The 18,695-nt window shown below is 50.1% G+C and overlaps 1 long non-coding RNA gene across 2 annotated transcripts; it reads right to left on the bottom strand.

Moving 5' to 3' along the window:
* Nucleotides 1–1,720: 1,720 nt before the first annotated feature.
* LOC308568069 lies at nt 1,721–3,616 on the bottom strand. 2 transcript variants are annotated; one of them, XR_014000431.1, is made up of 3 exons: nt 3,381–3,616; nt 2,911–3,055; nt 1,721–2,671 (listed from the first exon to the last, which is right to left on the bottom strand). It is a non-coding gene; the product is annotated as an uncharacterized lncRNA (long non-coding RNA). The 2 variants fall into 2 exon arrangements; XR_014000432.1 differs by having other exon boundaries at nt 1,721–2,682; nt 3,381–3,608.
* Nucleotides 3,617–18,695: the final 15,079 nt, after the last annotated feature.

Below are 18,695 nucleotides of genomic sequence, written 5' to 3'. Positions count from 1 at the left end.
AAGGGCCAGAGAGGATACTACAGAATGAAACAGGACAGATGTTGGTAAGCCATGGGCCCCCATGTCATGCTGGAGTGACCGCCAAAATGGATGAATTCTGGAGCAAAAATCTTACAAAACCAAGATGCCTAGGATAGGAAAGAACTTGTGTTCTATATATTTTTAAATTTTACATAAATGTAGCAAATGCTAAAATCTAAACTTTCGCCCATGGACCCACCTTAAGTCAAGCTTAATTTAGACACTGTTCCCTTCTGATTTGCATCTATAATAGAAGCATTCTTCCAGCTTTTAAAAAAAAGTACAAGATGCCTGGCCGGGCATGGCTCAGTGGTTCAGACTGACCTAGGATCCAGGAGATTGCAGTTCGATTCCCAGTCAGGGCACATGCCCGGGTTGTGGGCTCGATCCCCAGTTGGGGGCATGCAGGAGGCGGCCGATCAATGACTCATCATTGACGTTTCTATGTCTCCCTCTCCCTTCCTCTCTGAAATCAATAAAGATAAAAAAATTAAAAAATACAAGATAATGTAAGGAAAGGAAGTCCCTTGTAATAGCAACCAATCTGCAGTGAGTATTATGTTAATAAGTTTCTGTTATAAAGGCTTGGAGGAGAGAAGAAGCCCACAGAGTGACAAAGCACTCTAGCTGTCCCTCACCCAGCATCCCATCTTCTCCTGGATGGCTTTTTAACCCTTCCAAAGAGACATTGCGTGCCTAAGCATCCCCACTGTACTCCAGTCAACTCTTGTCACACTATTATTTATTTATTATTTTTTAATGCCCTTGACTGGGAATGGAACCCAGGACCCTTTGTTCTGTAGGCCTATGCTCTACCCGCTGAGCCAAACCAGCCAGGGCTTGTCACACTATTATTGAAATTGCATAGAGACAGTGTATAGGGATGCCTTTCACCTGCACATACCATATGGCTGTCCTGGCCAGGTAGCTCATTTAGTTAGAGGATCGCCCTGATATGCCAAGGTTGTGGGTTTGATCCCCAGTCAGGGCACATACAAGACTCAACCAATTAATGCATAAATAAGTGGGACAACAAATCAATGTTTCTCTCCCTTTCTAAAATCAATAAATAGCCCTAGCCGATTTGGCTCAGTGGTTAGAGGGTCAGCCCGTGGACTGAAGGGTCTCTGGTTCAATTCTGGCCAAGGGCACATAGCTTGGTTGCAGGCTCAATCCCTAGCCCTGGTCAGGGTACATGCCTGGGAAGCAACCAGTCAATGTGTTTCTCACATTGATGTTTCCCTCTCTCTCTCTCCCCCTCTCTCTGAAAAGCAATGGAAAAAATATCCTTGGGTGAGAATTAAAAAGAAAATTAAAAATCAATAAGTAAAACAATTTTCAAAATAGCCTTAGGAAAAATCCCATATGGTTGTACTCTAACCTATCCCATATTAGTGAAGATAATCTAACCTTCCCAAAGATAAGATTCCGTATTCCTAATGAGAAGATTTAAAAGTTGATTAATTTGATCACGTAAGCTCGTTTTTATGGTGGAAATAGCCAAATATCTACTTATAATTAACATGTACATATTGAAAAGCACATATAAAATGTTAATTTAGACATGCCACTTTTTCTCAATCTTTCAAAATAAAATCTTGATCTATTTCTGCACCATGTACTAGTTTCCATGAACTCACCTTTTATTCAGGATACTTAATATGACAGTTCCTTTATGAAAAACTGCCAAGACCAAGTATTCATTCTCGTAATTAGGATTTTTTAATTTGTCGTGTAAGTATATTTATGATTTCTACAAGATCCCTACTTTTTTTGTAATCATGGAGAACTTCAAACATACTGTGGATGGAAAGCGGTGCTGTGATCATAAATTCCTAAGTGGGCAGGTCATGGTGGGTAGTCACGCCCCAGGCCTGTAACTTCTTTAGTGAAAGGCTTTAAGCCAGCCCTGTCCATTGTTCTTGCACATCTAGGTTAACACACCTTTGAAGTGGTAGAAGTAATACCCCTACCTCAGGCATAACCACATAACCTTAACCTGTAATCCAGTGATTTTCAATCTTTTTCATCTCATGGCACACATACTCCAATTACTAAAATTCTGAGGCACACCAAAATCTTTTTTGCTGATCTGACCAAAAAAATAGGTCTAATTTTGATTCAGTCACACTGGACGGCTATTGTGTTGGCTGTTGTCATTTTTTAATTTGACAACCTAAGGGAAAAGAGGTCAGTGCCCCTGACCAAATAGTCGGGTATCGCGTGTTTTAAAAATTCCTATGGCTCACCGGTTGAAAGTCCTGCTGTAACCCGGTCCCCGCCTGGCCTCCTCCCCCTCCGGTCATCTTCCCCAGTTCCCTCCTTGGTCGCAAATGCATTAAAGAGGCTGCAGAACTCATTCCCGGGGCACTGAGCGCTTGCTCTTTGGCAGGTCATCAGTTTGGCTCCACCACTCCTGTAAAAATTCTCTACGTGTTTGGATGTTTCTTCCGTCAACATCGTACTGGACAAAGAGAGGCTGAGGAACTGGTCTGGATTAAAGGAGACTGGACACATGACAACTGGATGAAATATGGGATCCTGGACCAAGACCAACAACGACAAAAATGCTGTCAAAAGACATTTTGTCTCCACGTTAAATTTTCTGAATTTGATAATTATATAAAGAGAATAAAAATATCCGTATTCTCTGGAAATGCACTGAAGTTAAGGTTAAGACTATAAAGTAACATACTTCCAAATGGTTTACAAGTTTTTAAAAAGGGGTGTGTATGTGTGTGTGAGAGAGAGACAGAGGAGAAAGCAAATGGAGTGAATGTTAAAAATTAATGACTTGGTAAAGGGTACAAGGGAGTCCTTTGTACTATTCTTGCACATTCCTGTAAGTATGAAATTATTTAAAAAGAAAACATGTTAAGAGGAGGATACTGCAGTGCCGAGCTCCTGCGCAGATGGGGCGGGCGGATGCCCCGGTGCCTGGAGGGTCAGGGGTGGACGTGAGGGGCGCCCCGAGAAACACCCGGGCGGCTGACAGCAACTTGTTCCAAGCGTCCCAACGGCAGTTAAAGGGCCACTGGTGGGAGAGAGAGATCCTGGGTGGGGGTGGGGGTGGGGGTGGGCCCGAGGGAAGCAGAGCCAGGGGCGGGAGGCAGGAGCAGGGCGGGGACAGGCTGGACGGGGACAGCAGAGGGCGCGGAGCGGCGGGGGGGGGGGCCTGGAGGGAGGAGGTGGGGCTCGGCGGCGTGGCCGGAAGTCACCGAGGACCCGGGGGAACAAAGGCTTCCCACGGGGGGCGGGAGCGGAGCAGGGATGGGCGGGGGCGGCGGAAACCGCGGGTGGCCGAGCTGGGTGCTGGGCGGCGCTCGGCGACCTAGCGGCGGGGCGGGAGCGGCGATTACCTGCATTCTAAGACCTTGACACCCGGGCCGTCCCGCTGTCCCAGGGGCGATGCCTGGAAGTCGTGTGAAGGGCACCGAGGGCTCCCTGCTGCCCCCCCACCCCCACCCCCGGGAGGGAGCTCACCCCGCAGGAGCAGCCCCTCCAGGGCTGGACGCCCCGGCTCAGCTCTGCGGCGGAGTCGAACCGCCCGGCCTGGCCGCGCCACCCACGGGCCTCCTTTGTTCTCGGTCCGCGGGGCCGGGCTTGGGCCCGGGCCGCCACCAGATGGCGACGGCGCCCCGGCTTAGCCTCCGAGGCCCGCCTTCCCGCGGCCCTTCCCCGGAGCCAGCCGCTGGGAGGCGCGGAGCCGGGTCCCCGCGGAGCTCCCCGCCCGGCCCGCAGCTGCGTCTGAGGGCGCCCTGCCTGCCCCGAGTCAGGCGCAGCTGTGACTGTGCCTTGTTCTGGCTGCTGTCCCCAATGGCCTCGTCCAGGCCTGTGCTTCCTGTGCCACGGAGCAAAGGGAAACAAAAAGCAGGGCCCGGCCTGAGTTATCAGTGTATATTTTTAATAAACACATGAAAGTAGTCGTTGCGGAAAAACATCAGGTCTCTGTTGGGTGGCTACGCTTCATTCATGGTTTGTTTTGGATGACACGGTGGATGCATCTCAGTCTTTTCAGTGTCTAACTCCTTCCCCCTTGGATGGTCCTGAACAACTGCTAGACTTTCATCAAGAAATAAGAAGGCCCTGGGGAGAGGGAGGGGACAGGGTGGAATGGGTCATTGGGGAGAAAAAGGAACATCTGTAATATTTTAAACAAAAATAAAAAATTTTTAAAAATGCAAAAAAAAGAAATAAGAAGGCTTACATTTCTACATTTCTCTCTTCCCCTAATTAGCTGTGTGGCCCTGAGCAAAACCCTTAACTTCTCTGGGCTTCAGAGGTCTCATCTAGGAAGGATGGTGCTTGGGCAACACCTCCCTCCCTCAACCCCGGAATCCTCTCCCTGCACATATGTCCTCACCTTTGCTGACACTTCTGGGGAGTGCCCTTCTTTTTCTACAAAGCTCGCTTATTCTTGTAAAAATTAATAATATAATTACTGAAATCTAGAACTCAATTGATAGGTCAAACTATAGATTAGGCCCAACTGAAGAGATAATGCACTGGAGGAATATGCTAGAAAATTATTTAGAATGTAAGACAGTAAGACACATACTTATCAGGAGAGTATGAAAGAAGTGGAAAGAGAAACAGACATAATGAGAAGGTCTAACTACATCAAATTTGAGTTCCAGAGGAAAGAATAGAGAGAATAAAGGAAATGTCATTTTTTAAAAAAAAAAATTGATTTGAGAGAGAGAGAGAGAGAGAGAGGAAGAGAGACAAAGAGAGAGAAACATCAATTTGGTGTATCGAGGTGATGCTCTAACCAACTGAGCTACCTGGCCAGGGCAAGAAAAGCCCTTTTTTAAAAGTATATCTTTATTGATTTCAGAGAGAGGAAAGGAGGGGGGGAGAGAGAGAGATAGAAACATTAGTGATGGGAGAGTCATTGATCAGCTGCCTAGCCCGCAACCTGGGCATGTGCCCTGACCGGGAATCCTGGATCCTAGGTCTATGCTCAACCGCTGAGCCACGCCCAGCCGGGCAAGAAAGGCGCATTTTTAAAGAAAGCCAGCCTGCTGGCCCATTTGGCTAGTGGGGCTCAGTTGGTTGGGCGTCGTTCCACGCACCAAAAGGCTGCCTGTTCGGTTCCGTCAGGGCAGGTGCCTGAGTTGCAGGCTCCGTCCCCTAGGGAGCGAGCAGGAGGCAGCTGACGGATGCTTCACTCTCACACCGATGTCTCTCTCTCCCTCTCCCCTCCTCTCTCTCTCTAACAATCAATTTAAAAAATCTTTTTTAAAAAAGAAAGAATGCCTGATGAAAAACTTGAATCCACAAAATTCACAAAGACTCCATGAATCTTGAGCAAAGTAAGTAGGAAAAAGCCCACAGCTGGGCACAGAATACCGAAGACATAGGAGCCTGAGCACAGGCTGAACCCTTCCTTCCCCAGCACAGAGCAGCTCAGGATGGCGGGAAGAGCAGAGGCCTGGCATCGGCTCACTCGCAGAGGATGGGACAGGCCGCCCCTCTTGGGCCCTTAGTGCTGGATTTGGACGTTAGCTTCTTCAGCCTAGAAGCCACCTCTGGGTGACTGCAACACTGCAGAATTCCCAGGAGACTCGATGTCCTAAATTATGCTGGGAAGCCCCACCTTCTCTCTCTTTCCTGGGCTTGTGATGGGTCCTGAATGAATGGTTCAGAATAGAAGGATTTGGAGCCACTTGATTAAGTTTGAAGAGTGAGGTAAATTGTCCTTGCCCCCAGGCGGAAGACACCTCCTGGCTGCTCAGGTTCCAAGGATGCCACATCTCTCCCTGGATCCAGCTGGGCCCACAGGCATTTGTTCCCCTGAGCCCCAGTTCTAGGTGAGTTAATGCCGAGATTCCGCTGCAGTCCAGTCTCAGCAATTCTGAGCTGGGGTGACACCCTGTTTCTCCCCGACTCCCTGCCCCACCCCTACCTCGCACCTTGAGGGCTCGGGCAGCTGGGCCAGTGGAGGCGGCATCTCCTCACCTGCCTGGCATTCGCCAGCACCCAAATGACTGGCTGTGCAGGGGGAAGAATGACAAGCCTTGGCAGCTGCCCAGCAGGACTGAAATAGGTGCGGCCACAGGTCTGGAGGCCCCAAGCCTGCCCAGACATCTGGCTGGCTCAGGAGGGCTGGTGAGCTGACAGGTGTGGGCTGAGCCAAGGCCCGGCTACTGAGCACTGCTGACCACGGTATTGGCAAACGACTGGGTGGATGAGGGGATGGGTGGGTGGAAACTCAGTCATCATCGCACAATGAGGGTAATAGCAGGGTGGTTGGAGACTGAAATGACAGACATGTGAGGAACCTAGACCAGTTCCGGTGAGCACTCAGAAATCCCAGGTATGATTAGCATGAGCCCAGCCGCAGGGCACAGCTTTTCCGTGTCTGGTTCATCTCCTATTTCCCACGTAAGTACAAAAACAGCAGAATCAAGATAGCAGCAAACGTGGCCTCACACGGAGTCCTCTTGAAGCCCCGTGAGGTCAGTACCACCTTTGAGCCCATGTTGCGTGTAGATGGGCGAACAGGCAGAGGGCCTGGCACTTACCACGAATAACACGCTGAGGCTGACGGCTGGCGCAGAGGCCCGGTGGCCGCCGGCCGCCAGCGGAGGACGTGGGCCACCCCTGGCTCGGGCAGGGCTCGTTCCTCCTCCCTCCACCCTCTCCCGACAGCCTGCTGGGGCACGTAGGAGCAGCTGCCTTTCCAGACGGGGAAGAGCGCTGAGAGGTGAGGCCCTGACATTCTCTCTTCCGCGTGGCCTCCCCAGGTGGCCTCCCCAGGTGACCTGGGCCCAGCCCCCCTCCCACTCCCTGCTCCACTTCTCCAGCCGTCCCTCGCTGGGTCCCCTGGGCATCTGGCTGGCTCAGGAGGCCTGGAGCCCTCCCTTTCCACATGACTTTGGTGAACCAGAGAGACTGGGAGTTACTTCCTGAAGGTGGTGGCCAAAGCCAGGAGACAACCGAAAGAATGATTTACAGAAAAGTTCATCCAACAGCTACTGTAGCTGTTTGCCAGGCACCAGGATCCGAGACACAGCCTGGGGGTTCCTTAACAGATGGCGCATTTCAGATGTTGGGGGTTGAGACCTTGGGTGATGCTATGGTGACCCAGGCAGGGGACCCAGGTTTCAGAGTTTAAGATGGGAAGAGAGAACTCTTTAATAAGTTCCAACTTGCGTCCTTCTGTGTAAGGGGGTCCTCACCCTTAAGAGGCTGGTGTGGCTCTGCCAAGGTACCTTCCACTCTGCTCCCTGCTCACATGGGGTTAGTGCCATGGAAAAACCATGGCTCTGGGCCACATCCCATCTGTAAGATGTTCACGTTGCGTGATGTAGAGAAAAGGCCACTGGGTATAGGGTTGGCACTCCATACACAGCTGTATTTCTCAGCACAAATGCTAATTTCCCTTTCTTTAAAAAAATTTTTTAAAAATTTATTTTAGAGAATGAGGAAAGGAGAGAGAGAGATTGATTCTTGTTTGTGCCCTGATGGGGAGGGGATCAAACCCACAACCTTGGTGTATTGGGGCAATGATCCAACCAATTGAACTACTGATTTTCCTTTCAAATGCAAACCTGCGCAAACTCCCAAGCAGAGGGGTTTCTGGCTAAAGGTCACAGCAAGGTCTCCTATTCTGTTTTGCCCTGCTGGCCTTTCCTGCCTGCTTCCTGTCCCCAGGCCATCCTCCGGTCTGCCAGACTTCTCAGTGTTTCACAATTTGCCTGTTCACAGCTCTGTGTCCCCGACTTGTTTCCTCCTTGAAACGCCATTCCTTCCCCCCTTTCAACAGTTCTGCCCTCCTCCAGGTGAACCTCAGACCCGCCAGCCTGCAGCATGGGTCACTTCTTCCTCTGCGCTCTCAGGGGCCTGTCTGTGTGATTATTTTACATTTAGCCTAGCTGCCATTCCTCTATAGAGTTTGCCTTAGAGAAACTGAGGTGGGTAGAGGAGTTGTGTACTTTTTTTTTTTTTAACAGAGAGGGAGAGGGAGAGAGAAACATTGATGTGAGAGATCAACATTGATCAGTTGCCTCCTGACCAGGGATCGAATGCACAACCTGGGAATGCTCAACAAACAGGACTCAATAACTCCTCCCAAAACTGGTATCCCAGCAGGAGCAACATCCTGCCTCTCAGTATTAAGGCTCCACCACACCTGGGGGTGGCCAGGTCCAGTGAATCCTGCCTGTGCACCTGGGAGGGGCAAGGCCAGGAGGCTGTGTGTCTCTGTGCCTGTGCAGGGTGAGACCTTCTGCCAGGACCAGCTCAAAGGCCTCCTTGGCCATCTGAACACCATTGACACCAGAAGTCTGGGATCCTGGCTCTGAGCCCGCACGGAGACATTGTGCTGGAAGGAGTCCTTACTCTTTCATTAGGGCTAAAGGTATATAGGCCTCCCGTCCACCCAGACTCAGATTCAGGCCAGGACACAGCACATCTGGAATTCTTTGGCTTCCTAGAAAACTTTGAACACTTTCCTATGCTGGGGACTCCCCAAATCTGACACCCACTCCTCCAGATAGCAGCTTTCCCAGCCTCTTTACAGGGGGAGCATCGCCTGTGACCTGGGCCCTGCTCCACTGTTGGCAACTAAGAAGCCAGCTAGGTGTGAGCATCGTGCAGACGCAATACCTTGTTCTGGGCAGTCTCCTAGACACGGAGATGAGTCTGAACTAGCAACTCTAGCAGGGCCCTGAGAAAGGACTGTAATGAGGGAGGCGTCCAGTGTTCTAAGGGTCTGAATTGTGGAGGCCTGCAGGCCCATGTTACTCATGGGCTAATTACCCTGTCCTGGCAGTGAGGTGTCCTGTGAGGTAAACCGGGGTTAATATCTGAGGACCTGAGTTTGAGTCTATTTTGCTACTTATTTATTTATTTTTTAAAATCTTCACCGAGGGTATTTTTTCCATTGCTTTTCAGAGAGTGGAAGGGAGAGATAGAGAAACATCGATGTGAGAGAGACACATCCATTGGTTGTCTCCCTCATGCTCCCCGACTGGAGCCAGGGACATGCCTACAACCCAGGTACGTGCCCTTGGCTGGAATCGACCCCAGGACCCTTCAGTCCACAGGCTGACGCTCTAACCACTGAGCAAAACGGGCTGGGGCTATTTTGCTACTTTTTAGTTGGTATCTGGGGCAAATCACCATATCTCCAGAATCTCTGTTTTCTTAGCCTTGCCTTGAAGGATGTGTGAAGGTCAAACAAGGCAATGCGTGTAAAGAAGCTTTGAAAATGGTCAAGTACTTTATAAATCTTCACTTTTTTTTTCCCTAGAGCATTTCATAGACTGTGGCACACTGTTGGCACTGGACAGTTTCTGTTGAATAAATGAATGAACGAATGAATGAACAAACCAACGGACGATTGAATGGGTAGTAGGTACTCAGGACATGCTTTATTAAAAATAAAACATGAACAAGAAAATTGCCACTTTGGGCACACTTATTATGAGCTAAGAACTTCACATACATTCTCTCACTAAATTTTCAGTAACCTTGTGAGATGATTACTCCCATTTTATAGATCAGGAAACCGAGACCCGGGGATGTCCAGTAATCTGCCTCGGGTTACACAGCTGGCAGGGGCAGGACTGGCAGTCACACTCCAGGCCTTTGCTCTTATTCACTTATTATAATCCTCATGTGCTATGTACACAGGCAGGCATTTCCCGACAGTTTCAGCCTGTCACCCAACCTCTCAAGACGGCATAAAAACACAACTTTAATCCACTGCTTTGAGGCACCTCTTTAACTCCTGGCTCAGGGCCACTGTTTGACTTGGCAGATTTGGGGAGCAAGTCAAGGGTGGCAGTCCTGAAAGACTGTTTCCCTGAAAGCACCCTTGTTCCTACCCTCACCGGGGCCAGGAGCAAAGTCCTTCCCTCTCTCTGGATCCCTCTGACCCCGAGCCTATGTAGCCCCCTCGAGCTTCCACAGCAGGTCCAGCCCACCAGGCTCCTCCTGTCACCTCAGCTGTCCCCAGAATCAGGTAGCATGGAAAGCATCACCCCGTCAAAGGTAAAGAGTTCAAGATCACTGCTGCCACAGGCCTGCGCAGAAACGCAAACCCAGATCTTTGGAGTCTGAGGCCAGAATCTCCTCTACTTAGACGTGGCCTAAGACTTGAGCACAGAAACTGCCTGGACACAGAGGAGTTTTCCGGTGCACAGGACGTCGCCCAACCAACTGAGTCACACCAGCCAGGGAGAGCCCCGGGACTTTCGAGAGATCTGGGTCAATCTTGTTTTCATTCTCTTCTCTGCTGGCTGCTTTAAGCAATTTAATTTAACTGAAAGGCAAGATCCTTAATCATCAGCTCTAAATCAAGGTGTGCTATTTGGGGTAATGGGGAGGGCAGTGACAAGTAGGTAGGCTGGGGCTGCGGGGTGACAGGGCCTGAGGAGAGGTCTGAATTTGACCTCAGCTGGTTGGCATCTGGCAGCAGATGCTGAGGCTCCCATTAGCCCTTTGGAATGACTCTCGTGTGACACCTCTGACAGCATTGCTGCAGACACCTGAGGAGCTGGGAGGGGGGATTTGGTAAATTATGGGCTACCTTTAAAAACAGAATTTGGAAACAGCATGTCCACATAAGGGCTTGTACGTGAATCATCCCAGCAGCATTAACATGCTACCCAAACCGGAAACAACTCGAGTGTCCAGCACGCGCGTGGATACACCACCTGGGACCCACCCACGCAAGGGACTACTACCCAGCAGTGGAAAGGCAGGAACTTCTGACCCATGGCCCAACATGGATGGACCTCAAAAATGTCATGCTGACTGGGGAAGCCAGACACAAAAGACCACATACTGTATGAGTCCATGTATATGAACTTTCTAGAAAGGCAAACTTAGAGGCAGAAAGCAGACTTGTGGTCGCCTAGAGCTAGGAGTGGCCATGGGACTGGCCACAGATGGGCCCGAGGGGACTTTTGTGGGGGGTGGGAACATATTTAAACTGGATTGTGGAGATGATTGCACAATTCTGTAAATTTATTAGAACTCATCAAACTGTACACTTAAAATAGGTGAATTTTATGGTATGTCAATTATACATAAAAAAATACTGAAGTCCTTCACTTTCGACAAGTCCATCCCAGAGCTCCCCTGTGTGCCAGGAGGACACGGTCTCTCCAACTCCTTGATAGGGAGATAAGCATTGTTCCAACTTTGTCTAACACAATGGTTCCCAGCATGTGACCTCTGGGCCACCCACGGCAGCAGCCCTGGAGGCTGTTAGAACCGCAGATCTCAGAACCTGGAACTGTGGCTGAGATCCCGCAATAACTCAGCTGGAGCCACCCTCCAGGGGAGTGAGGACGGTGGTCTAATGGAAGGGACAGGGGAGGGCAGGAAGGTCACCTGTGTTGAGCACCCATTGTGGGCAGCCACCTGCCATGCCCCGAGTCCTCACATCATCCCCACAGCAAGCATGTGATGTCAGTATTATGGACCCTGTTTTGTAGACAAAGAAACTGCGGTTCCGAGAGACTCAGAGATTTGCCAGTTAATATGGGGACAGAGCTTACACCTGAAATTAAGATAATATTGCATGTCAACTGTAACTGAAATTTTTTTAAAAATGTTTTTAATAAGGGGGCAGAGCTGGGATCAAACACCCAGGTTTCTGATTTGAAACACACCTGCTCCCTTCCCCACTAAGCTTGTGAGTGTGAGCAGCATTCACAGTGCCTGGGAGCCCAGAGAGGGGGCAGGACAGTCATAGTACACAGCCCCTCCGGTTCTATCTTGGAACAAAGTGTGGGTATAAAAAAATGAATGGTAAGCTTAGCGCTCAGCTCCGCCCAGTATTTTCCTCAAGGCTGAAGCCTTGGTCTTTGTTTAAGGTTATATTGTTTTCTCCCAAGGGACAGGGGATGGGAGAATTTAGAATTAGCTGCTTGGACAGAAGCCCAGGAGGTCCTGACTCAGTTCCTTGGGAGCCTGGAACATGAGGCTTGGGGTTACAGAGAGCACGGAACTCAGGGGTCCTGGCCAGAGAGCATGAGGGCCTCTGGGGACCCGGAGGGCGGGTCTGTGGTTTCCAGATACATGAATGACATAATGTCTGCCCAGCCTGCAGACACCAGTCCTGCTTGGAGTGGCCCTTCCAAGCATCAGAGCCACAGGCCATGCCCTGGCTTTGAACTACTGTTCCCGGGTGGACTTTGTTCTAGATCTGCTCAAAAAACTGATGCTGACCAGCTGGGGCCTGCCGCTTAAACCCTGAGCTCCCAGAAGCTTGGCTCAGTGCCTTACCTCAGGCCACCCCAAGAGGGGGTCACTTCCTTTGGTCACTCAACACTGTTTGCTGCTGTCAGGTCCCCTGCTTTTCCCACCACGCTCACCATGGACTGTCAGACTTGATTCAACAGAGAAGCCCCTCAGAGAGGGGAAGGAACTTCCCTTGGGCAAGGGCAGGGTCCATAGCAGAACCCAGAACCCCTGGCCACGGGGCTACTTAATAATAACAATAATAATCCCTGTCCTTCGTGTAGAGTTGAGTCATTTGCAAAGTGTGTTTATGTGTGATCTCCCTGGCCCTCTCGCTAACCCTGAGATGGAGGGCTTATGACTTCATGATTTATAGATGAGCAACTTGAGGCTCACAAAGTCCAACCGACTTGCTCAAGATCACCCGCTAGTGTCAAAGCCACTGCTCATGACCAGATGCTTCATTCCTGATGACCTGGACACCAACTCCAGTGTCAAGAGCCCAAGGCGGAGCTAGAGGAGTCACACTGAGCACTGCCCCCCCTCCCGTTTCTGTCTTGGAACAAAACATGGGTATTTTTCTTGTCCGTGGGCTGAACAGGGTTCTCTCCAATGACTTTCCAGCCTAAACTGGGCAGGTGAGTCTCCAGCTCGTGCAAGTGACCTAAGCAAGAGCTGCTCCAGACTGCCAAGAATGGGACTCATAACTATGTGAACTGCCTCCTAGGTCCGTCGGCAGCCTGGATATAACCCTCTGCCCCTGCCCACCATGTTTTCTTCTGTTGGTTTTGTCTGGTTTTTGTTTGTTTGTTTAATCAAAAAGTAACACTGATTATTAAGAGGTTTCAAAATGCCAAGGCAGAATGGTGTTATTCAGGGTCCACATATCCAATGTGCAGCATCATGAGCTGTTAAGATTTGATAGAGACGGCATTATATGACCATTGAAATGAAAGTTCTTTATTTTATTTTAATTGAACTTATTGGGGTGACACTGGTTAATAAAATTATATAGGTTTTAAGTGTACAATTCTGTAATACATCATCCGATATTGTATTGTGTATTCAAGTCTTTGTTTTTTTTTGCATATTGTAGATGACAAAATTCAGAACTTGTCATGGTCGGCCTATTGTCCCTTCCAATAGAGCTGAGACAGGGTACGAATGAGGATGGTCCTAGATTCCACTTGCCAAGGACATACTGGGTTCTGGTACCTTTTAAGCATCATCTAAAGGCCTCACAGCTCGTAATGAAGGAGCCAGACTAGAGCTCAGATACAGGGTGACTATGGAGCGCAGAACGTCGTATTTCTCTCCCAGGCTTTTAGGAAGGATGCTGAGCAGCCCCGCGGGCCTCGGGTCCGGGACAGGCAGGTACAGAGCCTGGCTGCTGGATGGCGCCTTGCGGGCTCTGGCAACGTAAGAAACCTGCGAAGAATTTTTTGTGAGATTATTTGAGCCTAACTGTCGACAATTGCTGGGAAGCAGAATCTCAACGGATTAAGATAATCCTCTGGAGAATGGCAGTTTCACACCTTATTTTATACATTACAATCAAAGGGGGAGATGTAAGTAGGTTCCATGAAATTCATTGGTGATGGATTAGGGAGGCAGGAGAAAGCAAAGAGGGGAGACCTCTGGGATTAGATGAAAAATAAAATGATAAACACATACATCTTTTACTTAGGTGGGTGCAGGATAGTTGACAGTCAGCAATTAACATGATAAAACAATGAGAGGATTTATGGCATCAGCCCTGGTTCTCTGGTTGTGCCCTGTGGGGTCTGGAAAAAGGGGAGTTACCCTAACATTCCAAAGGAGTGTTATCGTAGACGCAAAAGACAATAGACAGGCTTAGTTAAGGTAAAGATTGACCTTTGTCAGAGAAGATACTAGCTTAGGACAGACTACCCATCATAAATTGCTTTTAGTTAAAACAGTTTTCATTTCAGACCATCCTCTGTGGTTACTTTATGTCTCTGAGTTTGCAAGGCTGCCACACAGGCCTTCTCTGAGCTTGTCAGGTTAATACTGTTTGTGGTCCCTTCTTGCCCACAGATCTCAGCCAAGTTCTCTGGGGCAGGGGCTTCTTTCCATAGGTAAATCCTTAACCTTCCCCCGGCAGTGTTTTTCTCATCTGGGTGCCCCGGAGAGCCAAACCAGGCTGCCCTGTCCCTGTCTGAGGGCTGGGTCCTGGATATGAGTGCCAATGGCCAGGGATTCGTCACTGGCACCAGTGCGGGTGACGTGTGCCAGGAAAAATGCCTGGAGGTGGCTTTTAGCTAACTGGCTTGAGCAGGGAGAGGAGGGGCCTGTCATGATACAGGAGTCAGATGTGTGTTCTTGGCTGTGGCCTCAGACTCCAAGTTCATCTCCTCCGAATTACCTGCCCCCCATCCCCACTTTAAAATGTTTTAAAATTTATTTTTCTTTAATAGAATAATTTTTTTTTTAAAGGCAAGAGTTTCTTTTTTAATTTTTAAAAATATATCTTTATTGATTTCAGGGAGAGGGAGAGAGGTAGAAACATCAATGGTGAGAGAGTCATTGATTGGCTGCCTCCTGGGGATCGAGCCAGCAACTCGAACATGTGCCCTAACCGGGAATCAAACCTCCATCTCCTGGATCATAGATCGATGCTCAACTGCTGAGCCACATCAGCCCAGGTGGGCTAATAGAATAAATTTGATGCATAACATTGTGTAAGTTTAAGGTGTACAATGTGTTACTTTGATACATTTATATACTGTAATATGATTGCTGATGTAGTGATATTTATCACATTACATAATTACAGTACAATATTATTGTTTATATTATTCATTATGCTGGGCTTACCTGCGCCTTATCATGGACTTTCCAGGCCAAGAAAGGGTGTTGGCTGGCCAAAGGCTATATCCCTTCTCTGTCTGGAGAAGACACAGTCCATCGGCTCCTACCCAGGGGAGAGCTGGAGTGTGTGACCCTTAAGCTCATGAGGACAGAGGCCACCCTGGTCTAGCTGGCTCACTGCCACACCGCCAGTGCCTGGCCTGGGTTGGCACATAGAAGACACTCCGTAAAAATGTGTAGCTTTGCACAGTGAGCGGTTCAGTTTGGCTGGAGCCCAGGGAGCCCAGAGAGGCAGTGGGCGAAGGATAATGCCTCATTTATCCACTGCTGTGCAACAAATTACCTCGAAGCTTAGTGGCTTCATTCAACAAGAAACCTTTATTATCTCTCAGTTTCTACAGATCAGGAATTTGAGAATGGCTGGGCTGCCTGGTTCTGGCTTGGAGTCTCAAGCATTGCAGTCACATGCTGGCCAGGGCCGCAGTCTCCTGAAGGCTTGACTAAGGCAGGGGGACCCGCTTCCCCTCTGGCTCACTCACAGCCCTGGCGAGCTGGCCTGGCTTTGGTGGGAGACCTCGCTTCCTTCCCGCAGGGGCTCCTCCGCAGGGCCATCCTGAGGATGTGGTGACCGACTTCGCTCAGAGTGAGCCGTCAGAGAGAAGGGAGTCAGGGGGGAGCTATAACCTTTCTATGGCTTGGCCTCTGAACTCACAGCATCGCCTCTGCCACACTGTATGCATTAGAAGCACGTCTCTAAGTCTGGCCCGCACCCAAGGGGAGGGAAATTCAACTCCATCTTTGAAAGGGAAAAGTGTCCAAGAATTTTCAGTCATATTTTAAATCACCACAGATACCGAGGGTGGGGAGGCTTGTCTGTTCAGAGCTCATGGGCTCTCAGGGCCAAGTAGGACTCCAAGGGACCAGTCCTATCCTGACGTTGTCCATCCAGGGGACCGTGAGCCGCTGTGAGCCCTGGCAGCAGGCGAGGCATATAAAAAAACAACCAAGTGAAGACAGTGCCACACGCTGCAGCGGCAGAGGACTCAGAAGTGGCTCAGACCAGGGCAGGAGGCTCTCACCATCTGGCGAGCACATAGCCCGAGGACATGGTGCCCTTCCCCCAGGAGTCAGGGAAGGCCTGGGGGATTTGGCATCTGAGCTGCATTCTTCCAAAGCGCATATTGAGCCCACAAGTGTGGAGCTGGGTATATCCACGGAGAGCTAAACAAGCATCGGCTGCCTGCTCTGGGAGCATCGGAAGCCAGGCCTGGGAGCCGAGGCCTGGAGGGACCACCACCCAACATAGTGGACACTGTCTCCACCCCACACCTACTGAGACCTTTTGATGCTACTCTCTGGTGGCACATAGCTCTTCAGATGGCTACGGATTTTCCCACCAGAAAACCGTGAGCTCCTCAGGGAGGTTTAAGAGCCCTGGAGATTGTGTTCAAACTTCTTTGGTCCATTTCTCCCCATCAAAGGACCTTCACCATTGATAAGTCTTCTCTCCCTCTCTGTTCCATCTCTGAGAGAGCCTGGGAGGCTCTCCCCCCAACAGTTGATCCTCAGGTCAAGTTTCAGTATTTGCTCATTGAATGGCTGAGTCTGGGGAACTCCTACTGTCCCCCAGGAAACAGCAAATGTCACCTCTGGGCCTTTTCCTGTTGCTGTCACAGTCCGATGAGCAATGCGCCCCCCTTCCCCGCTTGCTCTCATCTTCCCAAGTGTGCGCCAGGGCCCTCGGGCAGGCTCCTCAGGGCCCGCGTGGAGTCTGCCTGTGGGGATTATTATATACGTATCTAAAAGTCGGTGCTGGGTGTATAGAACGCTGCATCACTGCTCCTTTTGATATGTTGGTTGTGACTTTCTTGGATCTGTCTGTGTGACCTTGGGCAAGTTGTATAGCCTCTCTGAGCCTTTGCCAAAGGAGGAGCAGATACCAACCTCATTGTGCGAATGAAAAGAGACGGTGTGTGTGCAACTTTGAGCTCTCCCTGAACCTCAGCGAGGGCTGGGAAAGCGGGGCATCTCGGTCCTGTTCTCCTCGGAGGGCTGGTGTGAGAATTGGCAGCAGGTGTCGCGGATGCTGGACCAAGGAGGCCTGTGCCTATTCCGTATCCTTCTCAGAAAGTCACTGCACATCACCTGTGAACTTTGGGAAGTGGAGGGAAGGCATGGAGGCCAAAGGCCTGGTGTGTGGCAGGCCCCAGCCCATGCTTTGGCCCCTGCCCAGATCAGCCAGGAGCTGGAGCTGGACACTGCAGTGACCCCCTTGGTGGGGAGGAAAGGGGTAAGACAGGTCAGACAGTAGGGCTGTGATCAGAAAGACACCCGCAAGCCCAGGGGAAAGTGAATGTCGAGAGAGAGCCCGGGAGGCTGGTTGTAAGAAGAGCAAATGGCGCAGCATGGAGGACAAGTAGGCCAACACAACCAACTAACGGAGGAGTCTGGGGCGGGGAGGGAAGGTGGCGAGAGCGGCACCGCAAACCGGGGCTCTGACTCCCAGGGAGCTTCTCCTGGAGGGCCCCGAGGGCGCGGTCCATCTTCAGGGCTGTGGCTGAGGCCCGACGGGGGCCAATGGCAGCCTAGAGCTTCGAAGGGAGCAGGAAGTTTTCAGGGAGATCAAAGCTTCCAGAGAGCTGGGAATTAGGACAAACGGAATTATCTTCCTGACTCCCATTTAAAGACTTCTTGCCCTGCTGCGTAGCTCAGTTGGTTAGAGCACTGGGTTCGACCCCCGGTCAGGGCGCGTGTAAGCAGCAACCGTGAGTGCATAAATCAGTGGAACAACAAATCGATGTCTCTCTTTCTCTTTCTCTCAAATCAATAACTTAAAAAAAACAAAGACTTCTCACCTTCAGGAAGGTCGTGTTTTGCCCACTTTCTGTCACAAAAATCGCCCTCGTTTTCAGCTTGCTAATAAAAGCAACAGAAGACCTGATCACAAGCCTTGCAGTGCTCCCCCGGCTGGCCCCCGCCCCCGCCCCGCTTTCCTCTCCCCTGGCGGTCAGGTCACACGCACGTGCACCCTGCTCAGTGGCCCCCCACTGTTGACTGGGCCCACACCAGATGCCCTTGTCTGTCTGTCTGTCAAGGCTGTCCCGTCCCAGGCACAGTTCAGCTCCTTAGCCTCCTCTCCTGCCATTCTCTGCTCACTTGCAGCTTCCCAAAAGGGCCTTGAATTTTCAAGCTGCCCTATTTTTCCTACTGGGATGCCCTTCCCCCCTCTCCCTCCTCTGCCTTTAAAATCTTATCCTTCAGGCCCATTTCCTAGAACACCTCCTCTCTGAGACTCTCCTTGACCCCTGCCTCCATCCGTCCGCAGCAGAAATAATCACTTTCTCTTCCGTGGGAGCTGGTTCTCTACCACACCATTTATCAAAGTCCAACTGGAACTATAAAGCATTGTCTTTCCCCCAAAGTTTTATTATGAAACATTTTAAATGTACAGCAAAGTTGGAAGAATTTTACAGTTAACAGCTACTTCTCTAGCATCTACCATTAACACTTTAGGATACTTGTTTTATCACGTATCTATCCATCTTTTTTTTTTTTTTTTTAATATATCTTTATTGATTTCAGAGAGAGGAAGGGAGAGGGAGAGAGAGATGGAAACATCAATGATGAGAGGGAGTCATTGA

This window comes from Miniopterus schreibersii (genome assembly GCF_964146895.1).
Source record: "Miniopterus schreibersii genome assembly, chromosome: 15".
Lineage (NCBI taxonomy): Eukaryota > Metazoa > Chordata > Mammalia > Chiroptera > Miniopteridae > Miniopterus > Miniopterus schreibersii.
This window is presented reverse-complemented; position numbering and strand designations above follow the sequence as displayed.